The 6,581-nt window shown below is 40.0% G+C and overlaps 1 protein-coding gene across 1 annotated transcript in view; it reads right to left on the reverse strand.

The window, feature by feature from the left end:
* Positions 1-6,581, reverse strand: part of si:dkey-215k6.1 (transmembrane protein 132C) — a 293,932-nt gene that overhangs the window by 183,263 nt on the left and 104,088 nt on the right. The gene's annotated exons all lie outside the window — the stretch shown is intronic.

A 6,581-nucleotide genomic window follows, 5' to 3' on the forward strand; every position in this document is an offset into this window, starting at 1 on the left:
GGCAGCTTCGCTCCGGAAGCTTCCGCGAGGCTTGGCTCCAGGGGGGGTTACCGAGGAATAGCCCCGCTCGGTGAATCCCTCAACTCTGGTGATGGGAGCGGACTGGGGACCGACTCCTCTAATCTACCAGGAAAGAACCGTCTGCGGCCTCGCCCGTGGAACGTCCTGTTGGAACGCGAGGCCGTATGGATCAAGACGGTGAGCCACAGTGGAGCCCAGTGAAAAATAACCTTTCCGCCGATCATCCGAACTGGCGGGAAAAGGCGAGGGACGTAGAAAAAAGGGGTCCCTTCATGTCAGCCTCCTCCCGGGTTCCGCCGGGCAACCCCTGAGGGCGCTGTCGGCCGGGAGCGGTGTGATCGCCGATGCGAAACGAGGTGGGATGGGGTGAGCATTCACTCAGCCCCCCTCCACCTACACTACGCTCCCCAAGAGGGAATGAGCAGCGGGGGCTGCAGCTGAGCACACCTTGCCCCGGGGGGACCATCCGGTTCGCCCCGAGGGTCGGCGATAAGAGGAAAAAACACAAGATGGCGTTGTCCAGCGTGTAGTGACCTGTCACTGGGAAATGTTCCCCGACGCTTACCTTGGAATAAGACTGCTGTCATCTTCTCCTCGGGGAGGAGAACTCACCGGGCGACCGGAGGTCGACTGCCGGGCCAAGCATCTTTCGCAAAGGTTGGTCATTTACACAATTTATCTTCTTTGTTCTTCTGACAGTGCTATATTAGCTCGCTGAAGAAAAAATGGGAGCCGATTTCCCGCTCTTAACGTAATTTATACGGACCGGGTGGGGCCCACACAGCAGGTGGGCGTGGACTAATTTTTTCAGTGCTTATGCTCTGCATAACGGGATAAACCACTAAGCGAAGGCCTTAAAGGGCGAAGCTTATACGACATAGAACATTTACATGGCAAATGAAGAGTGCACGTTTTCATGTATATAGGAATGCATGCATATTTATAATTCTGTGTGGGGGAGTTGGTGCGGGGGTATGCTTGTGACAGTGCTCAACACTGAAACACTGATAAATATAACAAAGAAGCTTGTTCAATAGGCATTTGCACAGATAAAATGCAGAAATGTGCTGCATGTCCAAGCAAGGCTGTGTGGATTATTTGTGTGCATCAGTGAGAAGTAAAATAAGGTGCACCACAGTTAATTCACTTGTTCATGTCTTCCAGTAACCTTAGAAGACCTAACGAGTTATTGTACACAAACAGAAGTGTCAAATCAATGGGCCTTTTGAAAATGCTTTCTTTGTTTTCTTAATAAACATGCAGAAAGCATAGAAACTGTTTTTGATTTTCACCATTAAAAAGATTAATATAATTAATAAAAATGCATTGCTTTATAATGAATAATGCATCCAGTCTATTGTTGCTTTTCAGAGTTATAACTGTTTTCAAATCACCTTTGCCAACACTGATACTGCATCACAATAATTAATCAAAAAATTGCTTAATTACATAAGAGCCAGTGTCACATTGGATGCTCTTCATTATGTTAACCTGCCTCCTCACTTCCCCTCTCACATCTCCTCCTGGAATCCTCGCTCAGCCAAGAGGGGAAAGATGATGATTAAACAGGAAGAGGAAGCTACAAAAGGCCATGCCCATTGTTATATAGTGTTGGTGTGTAACATTGTAAGACTACACCACATGTAGAGCAGGAAAACAACAACTTTATCGGAGAGCTTCAGAGTTTTTTTTATTCTAACTTATGTCAGGTGGTTTTTTTTGCATGAACTGATTTTTAAGCGAGTGAGAGTGGCAGGTGAAGGTGAAAGTCGAAACAAGGAAAGTGCTCCATTCCTTTCAGCTGAATATTAACACTGAAGAGACACAATGTTATGCAATGACAATATGTTAAGAATTACTTAAACGGGACTTTATGAGCCCATGCTAAACCTTTGGAGAGTCAACCGAGGCCAGATTGTTCGGTTTTAAAAGAACAAATTGGTTTGAGTCATTTATGCAAAATCAAGTAAAGTTATAGTGAGTAATGTTAACATTAAAATGTTAGATCCGAGGGATTTCATTCATAATTTTGCACGCTGCTATTATGCCTTTGGCGAGTATATTCACCCCCACATAAAGTTCACTTCATTTTTGCACCACTTCCTTTTGATTACTGTGAATGTGTGAAATTGGTAGTTCTCTGTGCTTTTGGTGTTGATGCAGTGGTTGAGATAAGACAAGCTGGATATAAAGCCTCAGCTTCACCACCCCACCAGCTTCAAATCAAGTTTTAGCACCTGCATGATTGTTTGGTCATGTTAATACATGAATATCTTACAAAACAACAAAATAGTTTTTAGATTCTAGGAGCTTTACAGGGACAAAAGTGTTTTTCATGTCTTTATCATACGTCTGGGTTTTTCAGTGACTGCTTTGTTTAAGCAGGAGAAATGGATCATGACAACAACATTTCACCATTCATGTTTTTACAAAAAATGAGATGAAGCAAAAAATGTGAAGAAAGATATATTATATTTCCTATGAACAAAACAGCTGACATGCTATGAATTGCAGAGAAAGGTTAATAATATGTAACACCACTCATGTATTTTTGTCAGTTTAGGGTATTAATATAAAAAATATTGATTTTGTAATTAAAACACTAATGAGTGATGATGAATAATATCAATAACATACAAATCAGAATCAACTTTATTGTCTTTGTACAGTTAAGTACAGTAAAATTTACTTCTGTACAGCCGTCTGAAGGATTGACGGAAGTGTACCTGGGCTGCGGCTCCCTATGAGCACTGCCCTTATCAATTAGACAAGAGAAGAAAACATGAGGAGACAAGGTATTAAAAAAAACATCTCTCGCACCATGCCCTTGACACAGGGCACAGTGTAAGGTAGCAAAAGAAATCTATCTCAGTAAGCAACAGAGAGGCATAATGCATTTTGCAAGGGGGGTGGGGTGGGGGGTGGGGGGTATGACAAGATGGTGAGATTGTCCATGAACACTTCTAGATAGTCTCCATAGTCCTGTTAAAAATGCTACAGTGTCTCTCAGCCGGTCCACTCTGATAAAGGTCCACATATATTCTCGGGGTGGGGGAGGTGGTGTAGGAGGGAATCAGAGCATCTTGTTTCCATAACATCCAAGGAGAAATTGAGATAGTCAGCCTTCCAAGGCCAGAGCCAGATTCAGATTACAACATTGTTTTGGATCAGGCCGAGCTCTTTAATTTCCACGTCTGCCTTTTACAGTCTCGCTAGTAAATCTCGTGGCGACTCCAAACAGACAAATTGTGATTACTTATGCCAAAGTTGGGCTTACAACTTCTCCAAGATCTATTCCTTCCAACTGTCCGTGAACACTGCCAGAAGTTCCACAGTCCTGCCTGCTCAGCTCTGATACAGGTCCACAGATAGTCCCACACAGTCTGAGTGTTTCCAAGCCCGACACACATATTCCAGACAGCTTAAGCAGCTGCTGACTTTCCTGAATTTGTAATCCAGATTTCCACCAACTCCTAAAAGCAGAATCCAGTTATCATGAATCCAATTATGTTTCCGAGGTGTTTTCAAACTTCACCACTTGCTCTTGCCAAGGTCGGGCACATTTCCCCTCCTCTCCCTCTCCCATGTCTTTCTCTGCTGCCATTTGTGGATTTTAAGGACACATTTATAATTGGATTTACAACAACTGGTTCATGCTTTTTGGATTTGGCTGGTTTATCTACAAACAAGGAAGTCGTCGGCAGCAAATTGGGACCTGATCATGCTGCTTGCCTATATGATGGCTTGGTTTGTGCCTCGAGTACCCAGACTCAAATGCTTTGGGCAGAATGGATCAGATCTTGAGGATTTTACTCAGGCATGTTCCATTGTTGTGGCCATGTAATATGGACATTTCGGAACTGTTCGGACCAACACAGACTTAAGGTAGATGTCATTAAGTTCTGCCTGTCCCAAAACAACTGTGTTGTTTATTTGAATCTGGCTCCCCTGGATGGCCTTGAAGGCCACCTTATTTGCCTGGTTCAGGCAATGAGTTGGGAGTCTTGGTGTTCAGCCAGTTGGTGAGCAATTGGAAGACTTCTGAGGTCGGAACAGGGTCTGGCTCTGTGCGACCTCAATAGTTATGGAGTATTTCTTTGAGGAGGAGAGTGTGCTCAAAATGTCAGACTTTTGCCAAAAGTTCTGACTGGTTTACTTTATGACTGTGTCAGAGAAAAATAAAAACAGTAGTTCTGGTCGATGTTATAAACTTAGCAAAATGTTACGAAAGCCAAAAAAGCTGGAACAAAAGAACTTGGAGGAACGGCGAACAAAAATTTTAATAAAATACAAGACAGCAAAACGAAGAATAAAAAAAGAGACCAAAAGTGGTAAAAATAACAAAAACAAAAAATAAAATAAAATTAAGAGTAATACAAAGGAGTGAGCCTAGAGTGCACAGCCTTTTTAAAGTTTCATAGTGGGCATGGTTTTGGAATGGTTTGTCCAATCACAACGACTATATTTTAATAAAGGTGGGAATTTTAGTGGCGTTCAACCAATGAGAGTGTGGGTCGCAGATTATGCAGCTCACACACAGAGAGGTAAGACCCTTACTTTAAACCTTCTTCTTGCCTTAAAGTTTTAAAATAATCAAAAGAAGGAAGAACACCATGATTGTTTTAGCTTCAACATTGAATCTAATCACACTTTAACATAAATGAAATCCAGTGGTCAGTTATCAAAGAAACTCACTTCACATGCTTAATACTATTATTGAACAAATCAAGAGTTATTAATCCTATTTCACATTTAAAGCTATCTAAAGTCATACTACATGAAACAAAAGAAAAAAGAAAATATAGCTTCAACTACTAAGCATAATGAATCTGAAATAACTTGATCTATAAAAATATAAAGACATGACAAATGTGGATTCATAAAAGGCATAAATTTGAAGGGAAGAAAAACTAACATTAAACTTTGTTGAACTTAAATGGTAAATTTGAGAATATGGATTCATTTGCAACTGAAAGAAAATGTGGTTATTACAGCATTTTCAGAGTAGGCATGGATATTAAAGACCAAAATAATTATTGTTTTAACAGAATAAAACATTGTACATGTAAATTAAGCACTGAGTTTGTGAAATGTGGGGACAGTGCGTCTCAACTCCTGCCTGTAGGAGGGTCTGTCTTTCTTTGCATGGTCCTGAGTGGAAAGAGTTCACCTGTGGGTCACTTTTTTAAAGTAAAACTAAAGAATTCATAATCAGACCTGGAAGGCTTGCAGCTGTTGGAAAAAAAAAAAAAAAAGTAAATTTGTGGGTAACTCTAACAAAGTAGTCAATTTATGGTCAGAATTGAAGAGCCAAGATGTGAGGTTGACCAATCAGCATTTAGTACCTATGGTCCCTTTACAGACATCAGCAGATGTACCCTGTGTGACCTATAGACATTGTTGCTTACTGGGTTCAAATGTTCACCCTATGTTGGTGAAGAACCTAGTTAGTTTGGTTAGTTTGTTAAAAAATGGTTTGGTCAAAAAATAATCCAAGAATGGTTAGCCATTGTGCATTCCTCTGTTTGATTTTTAGTTTGTACCAAAAATGTGTTTTTTTTTTTTAAGACAATGTGTGCAAATGAGGGTCCACAGTGGTAAAAACTGACTTTCGGAGTGTGAGGTTGTATGCTTGTTGGTCTCTTGTGTCTTTGAATTGGTTTTGGGATGAACTTGCACTCTGGTTAAGTTGTATGCCACTTCTAATTTGGGACAAGCTTCTGCTCCCCTGAAACCCTGAACACGCTCTGGGTATGGAAAATGAAAGGATGAATGTGTATAAACAGTCTGCAAAACAATTCACATGCTGTTTAGGAAGTTTAAGGATTTTTTTTATCACCTAAATTTGCATCTACACTATCAACATACTGTATGTAAGTTACTTTCTTAGTTGTTCTCTATAGATCTTCATAGGAAAATGTGTTACCGCTACAGTATGCTATATCCAGCCACAGCACTGTTCATTCAACAGAATGATGAATTTGCACATCTGTCATTTGTCAGACTAAAATCCCTAAAGTCAGGGAAATGAACTGAGAGAGACATAATAAAATATGCATCCTTACTCTACATCAGAACTTCTAAACTTTTTGTTCCATAGAGAAAAGTTTCAAGCACAAAGCTCCTAAAAACAACCAGGTTTTGTCAAAAAAAATGTAACTTGGGTTCTAAACACACATCTGAGATCCATTACTGTTCACATTTCCCTCTTTATTTATTTATTTTTAATTTGATGGTTTTTTTTTGTTCCCTTAATTTTTATTTAGACCCAGTGATCATTTCATTCATCTGCTTTTCTTTTTGTGAATTTTCTCTTCTCCTGGCTGGACGAATCATAAATATTACTTTCAGAAAGAAGTTGAAAAAGAATGCCGTTTTCAAGAACATTTTGACATACCTTAAGAGGACAAAAAGCAATGGACCACAAATACAATAAATACAAATCCCTACAATGCCTTGGGACAGTTAAAATATCTGGTTGTCTGGGTTTTTTGTTTGTTTGTTTGTTAGTTTTTTTAAGAAGCATATAGGTAGTTTTTATGGTGGCTCATCTGATATGA

This window comes from Nematolebias whitei, chromosome 8 (assembly GCF_014905685.2).
Source record: "Nematolebias whitei isolate Nwh7 chromosome 8, NemWhi1, whole genome shotgun sequence".
In the NCBI taxonomy this organism is placed as follows: domain Eukaryota; kingdom Metazoa; phylum Chordata; class Actinopteri; order Cyprinodontiformes; family Rivulidae; genus Nematolebias; species Nematolebias whitei.